Source organism: Pseudogymnoascus destructans, assembly GCF_001641265.1.
Source record: "Pseudogymnoascus destructans isolate 20631-21 unplaced genomic scaffold scaffold_12, whole genome shotgun sequence".
NCBI lineage: Eukaryota > Fungi > Ascomycota > Leotiomycetes > Thelebolales > Thelebolaceae > Pseudogymnoascus > Pseudogymnoascus destructans.
The window spans coordinates 885845-900294 of NW_020167531.1; positions in this window are offsets into that span (position 1 = coordinate 885845).

Below are 14450 nucleotides of genomic sequence, written 5' to 3' on the forward strand. Positions count from 1 at the left end.
CTCTGAGTTTATGGGGAGAGTTCATGAAGTTCGACGCTGGGTACCACTCTGGGTCCGGATCGTATCCTACCCAACTAACCCGGTATTGTAGTTGCTTCCATCGGAGCGTCACGGCAAGGATCTTTTCCACTTCCCATTCCTTTACGCCATCTATCACTTCGTTGCTAGGCTCAGGCGGATCCTGACCAGGTAGGGGGTTGTTCGGATCCTTCATGAGGACGTCTGGTAAGAACACATCGTGTATTTGAGATCTGGTAGGTAGTTCCAATCGAAATGCGTGACCAATCTGTTCCAACACCATATATGGTCTGACCCATTGTTGGCCCAACTTGCGGCTAGGACGAGAGTTTTTCAAATTTTTGGTCGATAGGTACACTCTATCTCCTACGTCCCAGTCGATGGCCCTTCGGCGTCGATTCGCGTGCTTAAACATTTCCTCTTGTGCCTTTGCCATGTTTTCCTTTGCGTGGACCCATGCGGTATGCATTCGGTCTGCCACCGCCTTGGCTTCCTCTCGGTTTAGGGTCTCCCGGGGGTTGGTGCTTTTCAGAGTGTTCCAATCCCAACTCGTACGCGGATCGGTTCCGTACTTGAGTCGGTAGGGGGTCATGCCAATGGATGCATGGGGGAGTGTCATTTGCACGCGGTCCATTATGGGGATGAGTTTGCTCCAGTTATCCTGATAATGGGATACGAAGGGCGTCAGTCTCTGATCGATGTATCGGTTCATGATTTCCGTCTGCCCATCGGTCTGCTTATGATAGGCAGTCGACAGCTTAACCTTAATGCCAATAATTCGACAGAACTCTTGCCAAAAGGATGATACGAATTGGGGTCCGCAGTTGCTTACAATCGACTCCGGAGTGTGTCCAAATCGGTATATCCATTCGATGAACAATTGCGCCATCTGCCGGGCAGTTGTGGTTTTGTAGCAAGGTATTGTCACTGAACTCTTTCCGAGTCGGTCCATAAACACTAAGATGCTATCGTATCCATGCTTGTCCCTTGGGAACTCCTTGAAGTCCATGGTGAGGTGTTGCATAGGGTATTCGGGTATGGGTAGTGGGTGTAGAAATCCTTGTTGCTTAGTGACATTGGTGTGAGAAAGCCGGCATGTCATGCAGTTTCGTACATACCGCAAACAGTCCGCTTCCATCCCGACCCAATGATACTTTGGGGCGAGCAATTGGTAGGTTTTCCTGCCACTTGGATGTGCTGACGACACTTGATCGTGCGCTTCCCGGATCAGTTTCGTACATAGGTCGGTGTGGCGATTCACACATAGGTGGCCTTTGTACAGAGGAGCTGGTCGTTCATCGCGAATCCGTCCGGTAGGGGTTGTTTCGCGCAAGTCTCGGTGAACGACTTCCGATTGTCCGCACATAGCACCTCTATTAAATTGAAGGGCACCTGGGGCTTGGGGGTGTCCATCAAATTAATGGATGCTATGTAGCTCTCAGCGAGTTCGGTGCTGATTCGGGGGTGCAGGCGGCTTGGACCTAACAATACCCTCGCCCTACTATCAAGTTTGACTTTCTGCTGCGTTACCAAGTCCTGGTCTCTTCGGCTCAGAATATCAGCCTTCTGGTTATTTTTGCCCGCGGTGTACGTAATGCAGAAGTTGAAATCGGAGAGTAGCTCCATCCATCGAACCTGCTTCGCGGTGAGAACCTTGGTAGACATGAAATATTCCAGCGAACGGTGGTCAGTGTACACGTCGACTCGGTGGCACGTCGACTCAGTGGTGCACCGAAGCCAACTCGGGCCTCCATTTTCTAAAGTCCTTCACTATTGCGAATAGTTCCTTGTCGTGGATCTCCCAATTGATCTCATGTCCGGATAGGACATGACTGTAAAAGCTTACAGGGTACCATCGCTTGTCAGGGTGTTCTTGAGACAGGACACCAGCTACCACTCCATCAGAGGAGTCGGTCTCCAGCTTCGTAGGCAATTCGGGGTTGAAGTGGTGAAGTGCCTGTACCGCTAAAAGTTGTCGTCGCAATTCCTCGAACGCATCCTCACATTCGTCTGTCCACCGGAACGGCTCCGAGGGACTAGTGATGGTGGTGAGGGGCTTTGCTATTTTGCCAAAATTACGAATGAATTGTCTATAGAAGCCACAGAATCCCAGGTAGGACTTAACACCTGTAACAGTGGTCGGTCGGATCCAGTTACGAAGGGGTTCGATTTTGTCAGGGTCCGCTTCGACACTGGAGGTAGTGAGAACATAACCCAAGTATTTTGTCCTGGTGACGTTGAACTCACATTTGTTCAAATCGGCTTGGAGTCCAGCTTCTCAGAGACGCTGTAGGACCTTATGCAGATGCTCTATGTGTTCCGTAGGGTCCTCTGAATAGATTAGGATGTCGTCTAAGTATACGGTACAGAAGTCGTCTAAGTATTGCATCAGGACGTCATTCATATACCGCTGATAGGTTGCGGGACCGTTCGTCAGTCCAAATGGCAGCACTTTGCACTTATAGGATCCATAGTGAGTCCGAAAGGTCGTGTACTCTTCCGAGTCAGGGTGCATCCGTATACGATGGAAGGCTTGTCTGATATCTAGCTTCGTGAAGATTTTTGCTTTTGACACCCGTCCCAGTAGTTCGTCGATACGCGGGATGGGGTAGGGATCGTTCCGGGTGAGACCATTTAACTTCCGGTAATCGATGCAAAATCTTAATTTGCCATCCGCTTTCTTTACGAATAGGATAGGGGACGCAAAGGGGCTGTTGCTGTTGACGATGAATCCCTTTTCCAGGTTTTCCAGCAGGTATTGCTTGGTAGCCTTTTCGGTGCCCTGTCAATATAATGGGGAGAAAGCGTTTGGTAAAGGGGCTTTGAGCTGTATCTTGTGGTCGTATATGCGGTGGGGGGGGTTCAATCCGATTCCAACTTCGAAAAGACATCGGTGTACCTCCGGTGCATATGCGGAAGCTTCTGCTGGATGAGGCGGAGCGTTTCTTCGTCCTCTACCAACTCCTTTTCATGAATGATCTGATCGATTTCGTAGATGCTAGTCTAAAAAAACTCAGAGTCGTTTCGCATCATCTCGTGGTGGAAAGCATTTGCACTGATTTCGCATATATGCATGGGCGTAAACCTATGTACTAGGGTTTTCTGTGGTGGGGGAGAAACCTCCTGGTTTCATGGTGGGTTCGATGGCGTATCAGTGATCTCTTCGTAGTCGGAAGTTATCACTTTCATTTCCATTGAACGTCCGCCTGCGTGGCATCTGTCTTCATGGTGGATTGCGAAATCCCGGCGATTCGCATCCGACTGGTATGCAGGATGTTTAATGGACGTTTCGCGTGAGTGGTAGGGCAAGGTGATCTCCTTGCTCCAGCTAGGAGTCAGCGGGTACTCCTTTGGCCATACTAACTGGCTCTTTGCAGAGTCGAGTAGTATTCGGAAGCGGCTGAAACGCTTCTTCCCAATTATCACATCTTGTGCTCCGAGGTCCAGGAGTACAAAGGGGCAGTTATATATTCGGCGTCCTTCGACTGTTAAGTGTAACCGAATATACTCCGATACGTGGCCTTGGATTTTGCGCTGAAATCCACGTATGGGTACAGAGTAGGGTAGTTTCCGTATAGGGCTCGGAAGCGCTTTCGACAGTCGTATTGCGAAAGGCTTGTTAATGACGAGGTAGCCGTTTGCTCCTGTGTCTGCTAGGGACTTTGTTTGCACCCCGAGTCCATTCATACTCAGGGTCGTGTCGACTAAGAACTGGGTGCCTCCCAGGAGTTCTCGTAAGTCTAGTCCTCGCAGGTCACATTTAGACCTAGGAAGGAGCCTTCTCCTAGGCCTCGTCGTTTTCCTCGAGGGACGCATCCGATTGAAGTTCCACAACTTTTTCCCATTGTTCTTCTGCCTCAGGGTCGTTACGTTCCATTTCCTTAATAGTAGTGTTAAGGGGGCATTTGTCCTGGAAATGGCCGGGCTTGCCACACTTGAATCAGTTTCCTGAGGGCGCAGGGACTGCGGTTCTCAGACATTCCGGTATGGCTGGCTTGGGGAGGAATGCGGTTCGGGTGAACAGAGCAGATGTGGCTCGAGTTGGCTTCGACGCTGATGACGCCTTTGCCGTATCCGTGGTACGTGTGGACGTCCTTGCGAGAGCGGGTAGCGGATTCAATTCATTGTTCCGGCGCCGTTCCTGGTCGAAGGCGGTAAGTTCTCGAACCATTGTCTGGTATTCTCCCTTCCATTGGTTTTTGATGATCGCGACGCGGCTGCAGAATTGAGGAGTCAACTTGTTCCACATGTACCGAAACCATTCCGACTCGGAGACTTGTCCTGTGATAGCTGCACTTTGGAAACGAGCCTTGAACTCTGGGAAGGTTTCGCTAGCATGCCCTTTCTCTCCCATTTGCAGGTCATCGAAGAGGTTCCTGGCCTGCTCCGTCTCGTTGTCTGTGAGGTAGTATGAACCTAGTAGATCCATCATCTCCTTAGCACTGCGGAACCCATGTGTAGCGGACAGGTATTGGGGCTCTAGGTAGGTCTTCGCCAGGCTGGTCGTAGTTCCCCATATCAACACTCTTCTCGAGACGTCGGTAAGATAGTGGTTCTCATTGACTACGAGTCGGTCCCGAATCGAAGCGCTCCATTGTAAGAAGGTATGTTCTACCCCATCGCTGAGAGGAAGGATTTTCTCAGAGATGGTTGATTTCTTATAGCGATTCGGAGGGTCCTCGGTGTGCATTCGTGATGACCCTGGAATCGAGGGAGAACGAGTGTTCTGAAGAGGCGGCAATTGAACTGTCTCGGGGGTGTTTCGTGTACGAGGCGTTTGTTGCTCCGTAGCTTCGACTGTGGGTATGGGGGCGTCCACCGGCAGTGTGGACTGGATTCTGGTCTGGGATGCCGACAGGATAACTAGTAGATCCTTGACCTCCTGTATCTGTGCTTCGAGGTGGTCCATTCGACTCAGGATGTCTTCGGATGGCCCAGCAGTCGTAGCTGCAGCGGTGGTTTGTCTGGTAGTCATTCTGGGCAGTTGTTGACCGTCGTTGTCTTGGGGTATGTTTGATGTCGGCTTTTTCGACATATTGCCTCGGGTGTGTATCGGTACCGATACGAAAGAGCTTGACTTCCGGTAGCTCGTAGCTATCAACGCTCTTGTCCACAATTTCCCCTGTGCTATGAGGGGGTTCTTAAGGATCTCGTATCCTATTTGGCACCAACGCGTCGGCGACTTTTTGAAGAATCAAACCCTGATCCACTGGCTGTCTGTGAGATCTCTGGAATCACGGCTATTTGAAGTCGTCAGGTCTCTCCTCCGAAACATCACCGAGTCGCAGTCGATGGTGTAACGGTAGTTCTCCTGAGTCATTCCGGTGTGGGATATTATTTAAGTACGGCCGTCCCCGGCAGGCGTGATCTTTTTTGTATAATGTAAGGACACAGGGCACCCAGCTCACAGTAATAGCATATGAGAGTGTGAGTCGGAGGCTAAACGGATGCTATCCTATAGGTCTACTACAAAGGATACAGAAAAGATGATGGGGAACCCCGTCAGTCGATTTTCTCAAGTATCCGAAACCCATCCGACTCGGTTCCGACTCGGTTAGGCCACCCAAATGATCACACATGACCCCGCGGCTACCCGGAGTCTACTCCCTAGAATGAGTGACGAGAAGGCATCCTTACATCGCACGAATAGGCGTATGCCATATACAAATATAATTGTAAGGACACAGGGCACCCAGCTCACAGTAATAGCATATGAGAGTGAGAGTCAGAGGCTAAATAGATGCTATTCTATAGGTCTACTACGAAGGATACAAAAAAGATGATGAGGAACCCCGTTGGGTCAATCCCCTTAAGTACCCGAAATGGGTCTGACTCGGCTAACCTGCCCTAACTCTCCCCACGTGACCGTAACCTGCCCGACTCTGATCCTTTCCATCACTGAGGGCGGAGGCATCCTTACACTACCCCCCCTCTTAAGAGAGTGTTTTGTCCGTGAAACACGGTGTGAGAATCATTTCCGCAACATCTCCGAATGGTATCCGTAAGAAGAGTGTTCTATGTTGGCAGGAATTCTGTTTGTAATTGCATCTGTAACACCCCTGTTTATGTGCCATGTCGGGAAGGTGCATTGTATGTCATGCTAGAGCTGTGCCGTATCGACTCCGTTTAGTGTGTGAAACCAGAGTTTGTTTTGTTCGCTCTGGGGTACATTAGTGGTGGTCCGAGTGGACTCCGAATCTCATCCGCAAAGCGTTCAGGTTGGACTGTACTACGTATGAAAGGAGAAGTGGCCGCACTAACCCGATTCAGAGTTCATTGTTGTAAGTCAGACTATGAGTACGCAGCCGCGTCCACTTCTTATTGTTGTCTCCAACAACAATGCCAGCGACCACCCCTCCGTTTGCGGTACGTGACCCCTTCTCGTGGATTGTTTGATGGTTTACTAATAAATTGGATACGAACGAGTAGGTGATGGGAATGCGTCGGTGCGTGGGTGACAAGGTGTGCTGGGCTGACAGGATTCGTAGAATTCCAACTTTTGACAATGCCGGTTCCGACGCCCTCTGGGGCCCTTTCGGCTGCGTTCCGAGTGCTCTGTCTGCGCTGCCTTCGGGCAAAAGCTCGTGGGATCCCATCTCACGATTGCGTCTGGTCCGCCGCCAGCTCCAAGTGCGGGTACTGCACCGTGCAGCACTCGGCTTGCGTCCCGGTAGGTTTTCTTGTGGGATTCGGTGTTGGGGTTGGTTGGCTGGTGCTGATCTTGGTGGGAATAACTGCCCTGGTTCCTTGGGGACGAGTTTGCGGCCCTCTGTAATGGTGGGTGCACCAGATGTGAGAATCTAGCCACCCAAGGAAGGGATGAATTTACTAAGACAACACACTGTCTTAGAAAACAGAGCCAAAGGGTCGTAGCTTAGACTATTCCACAACGCAGCAATCAGGTGTGTGATGTAGTGAAGTGATTCAGACAAGTTGCAACAAATGTTGAGTCTGGGAACTCAGGGGTAAGTCAGAGGTTAACACCTCACTGACTTTTCAGAAACAAGGAGTAACAAGATGAATGCTTGGAAGCTTGGAAAAGACGTAGAAGTATGTGCTAGTCGATTTACTGTATTGTCTGCTTGCCCTTTCTTAAGGAAAGGGCAATCCTATTTATGCCAAAGGAGTGTAGTTCTCTCATTTTCCATGACTTTCCATGACTAACCAGGCTTGGTAAATGTATTAGAAATCAAGTGCGACCCACAACTAGCTTGCTAATCATGTAGTGAACGTAAGAGAATCCCATAGAACCATCTCTTGGGTTCCTAGCCTATAGGAAGTGAAAAGCAGGTCCAAGGTCAGAGTACCTATAGACAAATTATGTCATAACTTAACCAATCTTGTGGGTAACTAAGGAGCGATGACGTGTAATGAATCATAGAGGGTTGTAGAAGCTTCTAGAGCTATCGTTCATGTTACTAGGCCTCTAGTTGGTAGAGATATGCCATGTGGTAGTATTGGCCCACCCCCTTAAGGAGGAGATTTTCTTAATAACTTGTTCAATGAGTGTCCAAATGATATGCCGTGATGTATGTAGCATAAACAGATGTAGTAGAAGAGTTTGCAGCAATCGTTGAGTAGTATTGCTTCTGTTGTTGGTGTGATAAGCCAAGATATGTATGGTGACTTGTAGGTTTGAGGAGGAGATTTCTAAGTTTGCTCTTGAGTTTGATAGCAAACTGAGTGCAACGAATGTCAGTATGACAGGTAGGTTGTATTGGCCAGGGAGTGGGTCGTTTGGTGATGGTCGCAGGAGGTTGGTATGGAATGAATTGTGAATTAAGTCTAATTCTTGGGGCAATTTTAGCTGGTAAGAGTGAGGGTTAAGCACACGCTCAATTTGGAAAGGGCCAATGATCTTATCATGTCACCGTGCCCGACTCAGATCCTTTCCATCACTGAGGGACAGGCATCCTTACACTAGATCATAAGGCAGGTTAGCCGAGTCGGACCCGTTTCGGGTACTTAAGGGGATTGACCCAACTGGGTTCCTCATGATCTTTTTTGTATCCTTCATAGTAGAGCTATAGGATAGCATCTGTTTAGCCTCTGACTCACACTCTCATATGCTATTACTGTGAGCTGGGTGCCCTGTGTCCTTACATTATACAAAAAAGATCACGCCTGCCAGGGATGGCCATACTTCAATAATATCCCACACCGGAACAACTCAGGAGAACTACCATTATGACATCGACCGCGACTTGGTGACATTTCAGAGGAGAGACCTGACGACTTCAAATAGCCATGATTCCAGAGATCTCACAGACAGCCAGTTGATCAGGGTTTGATTCTTCAGAACAAGCTGGTAAAGTCGCCGACGCGTTGGCGCCAAATAGGATACGAGATCCTTAAGAACCCCCTCATAGCACAGAGGAAATTGTGGACAAGAGCGTTGATAGCTACGAGCTACTGGAAGTCAAGCTCTTTCATATCGGTACCGATACACACCCGAGGCAATATGTCGAAAAAGCCGACATCAAACATACCCCAAGACAACGATGGTCAACTGCCCAGAATGACTACCAGACAAACCACTGCTGCAGCTACGACCGCTGTGCCATCTGAAGACATCCCGAGTCGAATGGCCTACCTCGAAGCACAGATACAGGAGGTCAAGGATCTACTAGTTACCCTGACGGCAGCCCAGACCAGAACCCCTTCCACACCGCTGGTGGATGCCCCCATACCCACAGTCGAAGCTACGGAGCAACGAATGCCTCGCACATGAAACACCCCTGAGACAGTTCAATTGCCGCCTCTTCAGGACTTTCGTTCTCCATCAATCCCAAGCACGTCACGAATGCACACCGAGGATCCACTGACTTGTTATAAGAAATCTACCATCTCGGAGAGAATCACTCCGCTCAGAACCACCCACCAGACAACACTTGGTATCCCGCTACAAACTTCAACAATGCACCTGAACTCACACAAGCTTTCCACTGAAAATACCCACAGAAGCCACAATGATCTTACTCTTGATCAGGAGATCAATCTTAGTAGGGGGGGGGGGTAGTGTTACGATTATAGCTTACAGCTTGTTATGGTTGTTATGGTTGTTATGGTTGTTATGGTTGTTATGGTTGTTATGGTTGTTATGGTTGTTATGGTTGTTATGGTTGTTATGGTTGTTATGGTTGTTACGGTTGTTATGGTTGTTACGGTTGTTACGGGTGCAGCCTTAGCCACCAAGGCTACAACTGCTAAGCGGACAACTGTATATTACAAGGAATAGCCTCACCTTCCTTCCTTCTTCTTCTTCTTCTCTCTTTAGATTCAATCTAGCTTATTATTCTCCAGACTGGCTTCTTGACCTCCGTGACCATCGTAACATAGGTAGGTCTTTGCCAGGCCGGTCGTAGTTACCCATATCAATGCTCTTCTGGAGACGTCGGTAAGGTAGTGGTCCTCATTGACTACGAGTCGGTCCCAAATCGAAGTGCTCCATTGTAGGAAGGTATGTTCTATCCCATCGCTCCATGCTGCCATATAGAACAGCTTCTTCCATAGGAATTTAGAATCTAGGATTTCTTTAACTTCCCATTCAAATTCATCTTCTATAACGATTGGCAGGGGTGGTTCATGGTGCTGGCCTTGTAAAGCATCATCTGAGTCAAGTAGTAAGAGGTTGCTGTGAAAGACAGGATGTATCTTCATGCTTGGTGGTAGCTCTAATCGATATGCCACTTGCCCAATTCGTTCGAGAATCTTATACAGACCAACTTGCTTGTGATCGAGTTTCTTCGATGGCCTCTGAGTCCTGATATTTCGTGTAGATAGCCATACTTGATCTCCAACCTGATATCTTGGTGCAGCTTTCCTGCGTTGATTTGCGAATGTCTCCAGACGAGTTTGCGAGACTCCCAAATATCTTTCATGCTTTGTATCATATCCTTGTGTTCCTGTGGCGCTATTTGGAACTCGCTGTTCTTAATATCAAAACTCATTCTTGGCTCGAAGCCCTTAAAGAATGGGCTGATTTTTGTAGAGTCTGAAGGTAGAGCATTTGCTGCAAACTCTGCCATGCAAAGATATTCGACCCAGATTTAGCAGGCCTGTTTGGGCATCTCACGCCACCATCTCCATGAAGTCTTGGGGAGTGAAGCGGATTGAATATATTTCAACCCCTTTACGGCACCGTTCCTACATCATGGGAAGAAGCGGTGAAGCTATCTCCTAGACGCGTTTACTGCTCTTCGGAGCGTTAGGGCTTAGGTATGACCATTTTTCAGAACAGTACGCTATGATGAAGGCTTTAGGCACTCAACGCCAGAGCGCTACGAAGTCAAAGGGTTCGGAATCGCAGCCTGCTATTCGTGTGAAAAAGCGCGCAAAGAACGAATCGTCTGAATCGACTACCGAGCCTTTCACGGCCTGAAATCTTCTCTCATGGACAAACTGATGGCTTGAGGTTCGAGAGGGCAAAATGATGAGAATGGTGTGGAGAGCGGGATGAGGAAATGGGGGTTGTTTACCACGACGCGGACAACTAATCGCCACTCATAAACAATGCTGCGTCCGTACCTGAGCAAACCGGTCAGCATGTCGTTCCTAACTCAAAGCGTCTTGATTGAGGAGCGAGTAGCACTGAGGAAAATACTCGTACACCCAACCCTGTTGTCGTTGGACGCTTCCTGCCAGAGAGAATTGGGCAGCTGATGGCCATAGTACATGGCGTACGTACAAACATTGACTGATCGACTATGGCCTACGCATGTGGATAGGATGGTGAACAATGTAGTATTCAAATGGCCGAACTTGGATACAATCTACAGTAAATACTACTTGTAGAGCATAGCCAATATCCAAATTGCTGCACAGGTTAGGTGACCCATCGAGTCAGTGTAAACCACAATCATGTTGAAATTGAGAGCATATCGTATGAAAGGCCCGAAGTAGGTACAGTCCGGTTTTGGAGAGCTCTAATCTCTATCGCCTCTGTGCCTAAACCCCCCTATGCACAATGAAGCAGCAGATTACAAGGCTCACCCAATAGGATATCATTGCTAAGAAGTGCTAGCGCTGTACTCCATATTCTCGTGCAATTCTTCTCTTCTCGTCTATGGCTTACACGAGCCTTCGGTGCTTATCAGGGCCGAATTTGCCCCTAAATTGCTCATCCGTGTACACCTGCTATAGATTCTTAGTATAAAGACATCCAAATTATAAAAGGTATGGGAACACATGCGTTTAGGTCTGTCGGCTGGATTAAATTGGTACTTGTCGCGAAACTGTTTGAGAGCATGTGGGGGGATTTTGGGCACAGAGACTCTGTTATCTATGTCAGCAAGTTACGAGCAGATAGGGTGTATTGAATGATAGTTACAGCTCCTGTTCTCTCCATTTGAACATCCGGATATCAATAGGTTGTGGCATCCACAGGACCGTTATCTATTACTCGGTGTTCCACCCACTCGCTTCGCTCGTAGGTGGCGACAGCAAGTTGTGCGTGCGACAGCAAGATGTGCGTACACCGCTATTTTGATATATAGAAAAAATAATAGTATTCTTCATAACGTAGTATCTACAATGCCTCAAAATAACGATCCTACTATGATTGCTCGCCTTAATGAGGCCCAACAGTTCTTCTTAAAACAACCAAGTACATATACAATTGCTTGGGTTGCAAATAAATTCAATGTCAACCGTGAGACACTCCGACGTCGTATTACGAGTACTACGTCTCCTCAATTACCCCACGGAGGTAGCAATCGAGTCTTATCTCAATCGCAAGAGACCGCGGTCTGTCAATTCATATACGACCAACTTGAGCACGGGGTCCCTGCCAACCGATCTATGATACTACGGGCAGTTGCAGACTTACGACCTAATCGTACGATACCATCACAACGGTGGCTACAACGCTTTCTAAAAGCACACCCCGAATTTCATACAATTCACACGAAGACGTTAAATACACATCGGAAGCAAGCACAAAAGAAAGAGGTGTTTGAGGAATTCTTTCTCACATATAACGCCCTTATTACAAAACATAACATTAAGCCATATAATTTATGGAATGTTGATGAGACAGGCTATATGATTGGGTGTTATAAGTCTACGGCTGTTATTGTACCAATCGGTGTAAAGCAGTGGACTGTTGATAATCCTGAGAATCGGCTCTCTGTTACTGTAATTGAGGCAGTAAATGCAAGTGGTGCTGCACTTGCAGAAGCTATCATTATCCCTGGCAAACTTCATATGGATTCATGGTACAATGATGACCTTGAGCCAAATGCTCTCATTATTGTAAATGAGAGCGGGTATTCAAACGACGACATTGCAATCCAATACCTTATGCATTTTATCCAACTATCTGCAGAGCATATGGCACCAGATGATACTCGCCTCTTATTACTTGACGGCCATGACTCTCATAAAACAGAGCGCTTTCTTACATTAGCAGAAGAGCATAACATTGTTATTTGCTGCCTTCCTGCTCATACAACACATCTATTACAACCTCTTGATGTAGCGGTTTTTAAGCAGTGCAAACACTTTCATCAAAAGGCACTTGATCAAGCAGTACGTAGCTACGACTATGAGTATAAGCTACGTACGTTCCTTTCAGACCTCCCGCAAATCCGACGGCAATCTCTAACTGTCCGTACAATTCAATCTGGTTGGAGAAATACAGGACTATATCCATATAATCCTCCACTTGTAATTGACAAGATACAAGAGACTCGGAATCAAACACCTGATTATGAGCCATTTGCTTCATATAATATTATCTCAACACCGAAAACAACTATGCAAAGTGTGCAAGTGGTTGAACATTGGCAGAAGAGAGCAGAGGAAGCTTTCTCATCGCCTTCAAGAGAAGGGTTTCAATCATTTGCACGTGGAACTACAGTTGTTCTACACCGGGCAGAGCTCTATAAGACCGAGCTAGATATTATGACTCTACGTGCAGTAGAGCAGAAGGCAGCAAAGGCAAGGGCACGGAAATCACTACAGAAAGGAGGGCAGTTATATGCATCAGATGCACGGAAAATGCGGGAAGAGAAGAAAGCAAAGTTGCAAGCAAAAGCAGACGCAAGAGCAGCAAGGGAATCGGACCAAGTAGTAAAGCAGCTACAAGCGCAAGCACGTAAAATCGAAATTGAAGAGCGTAAGGTTGAGAGGAAGCGGGTAGCAGAGCGGAAGAAGGAAGGGTTGAAATCAAAAGTGATCATTTTACGGTATAGTAAGGATCAAAGTGATAGTAGCAATAGTGGCAGTAGCGATAGTGATAGTAGTTCTATTGATTTTATGTTTTAATTATATAGTTATATAACGTACATGTATAGCGAAAGCGCCAAACAAGCGAAAGCGCCAAAATTATCTACCCTCACGACAAACATTGCGATAAATCTACCACAACATTAGAAATCAATTGAAACTACTCGGAGTCCTCTTCCTCAGAGGTGTCTATTACAATCTGACACGTGCGCGCATTGTGCCCAGTCTCACCACACTTGCCACAGCGACGGGCACGGGTTTCTTCCCTTGGCTTCCGACCACGGCTTGCCCTTATTTCCTGCTCTACCTGCTGCACAACATCCCTCTCATCCTGTAGCTCTTGCGCCCCTTGTTGACTAAGTGATCCTCCTTGCTGTAGTCGTGTTTTCCTAGCTCTCCGGCGCTTGCTTAGTACTTCATTTGCCTGTCGTAGGTTTTGGTTCTCTCCCTTTAGCAGTGCTAATTGATGCATTATTTGCGATGCACCCTTTGTAAACTGGTCAACAGCTGCATAGATTGAGGTTGGAGAGCTATTTTGATGGCGTGAAATCCGAGTTTTAATAAATGTAGACTGTGACATAGCTTCAATTGGGTTGTTTGGTGTCTGAGAAACCCAAGGTTGAGCAGTACCTGGGCGGGAGCTTGGAGGCGTTGGTGTCCTTAACTTAAGATCAAGTGTAGATATCACTCTCTCAGGGTCAAATGGAAGAAGCCCTGCCCCTCGGAACCCGCCTCAAATGTTACTTTCCGTCATTGTAGTGTTAAATGCAGCGTGGAAGGCAGGAAAGAAGTCATCCTTTGTAATATGAGAAATATGAGCCTGCATCATATCTTCAATTTGCCGACCATAGGCCTGCTTTAACGGGCCGAAACAGCCAACATCAAGTGGCTGGAGTAGATGAGAAGAGTGAGCAGGCATACAAAGCGTAATAATGTTGTGTTCCTTGCAGTACTCCTCAAACTCATCTGAGTGGTGGCTCTCATGACCATCAAGGACTAACAAGCGATAACCACCAACACTCCGGGCCTTTGTATGCTTCTCAAAGTGCTGAATCCAATCCATGCCTCTCTCGTTTGTAGTCCAGCCATTTTCAGTAACAGAAATCACCCAATCGCTTGAAAATCCACTATTCTCATACCAAGATGTAAGGTGGTTTTTGCCTGCAACAATGATAAATGGTGGTACTGCCCAACCTTGAGAACTA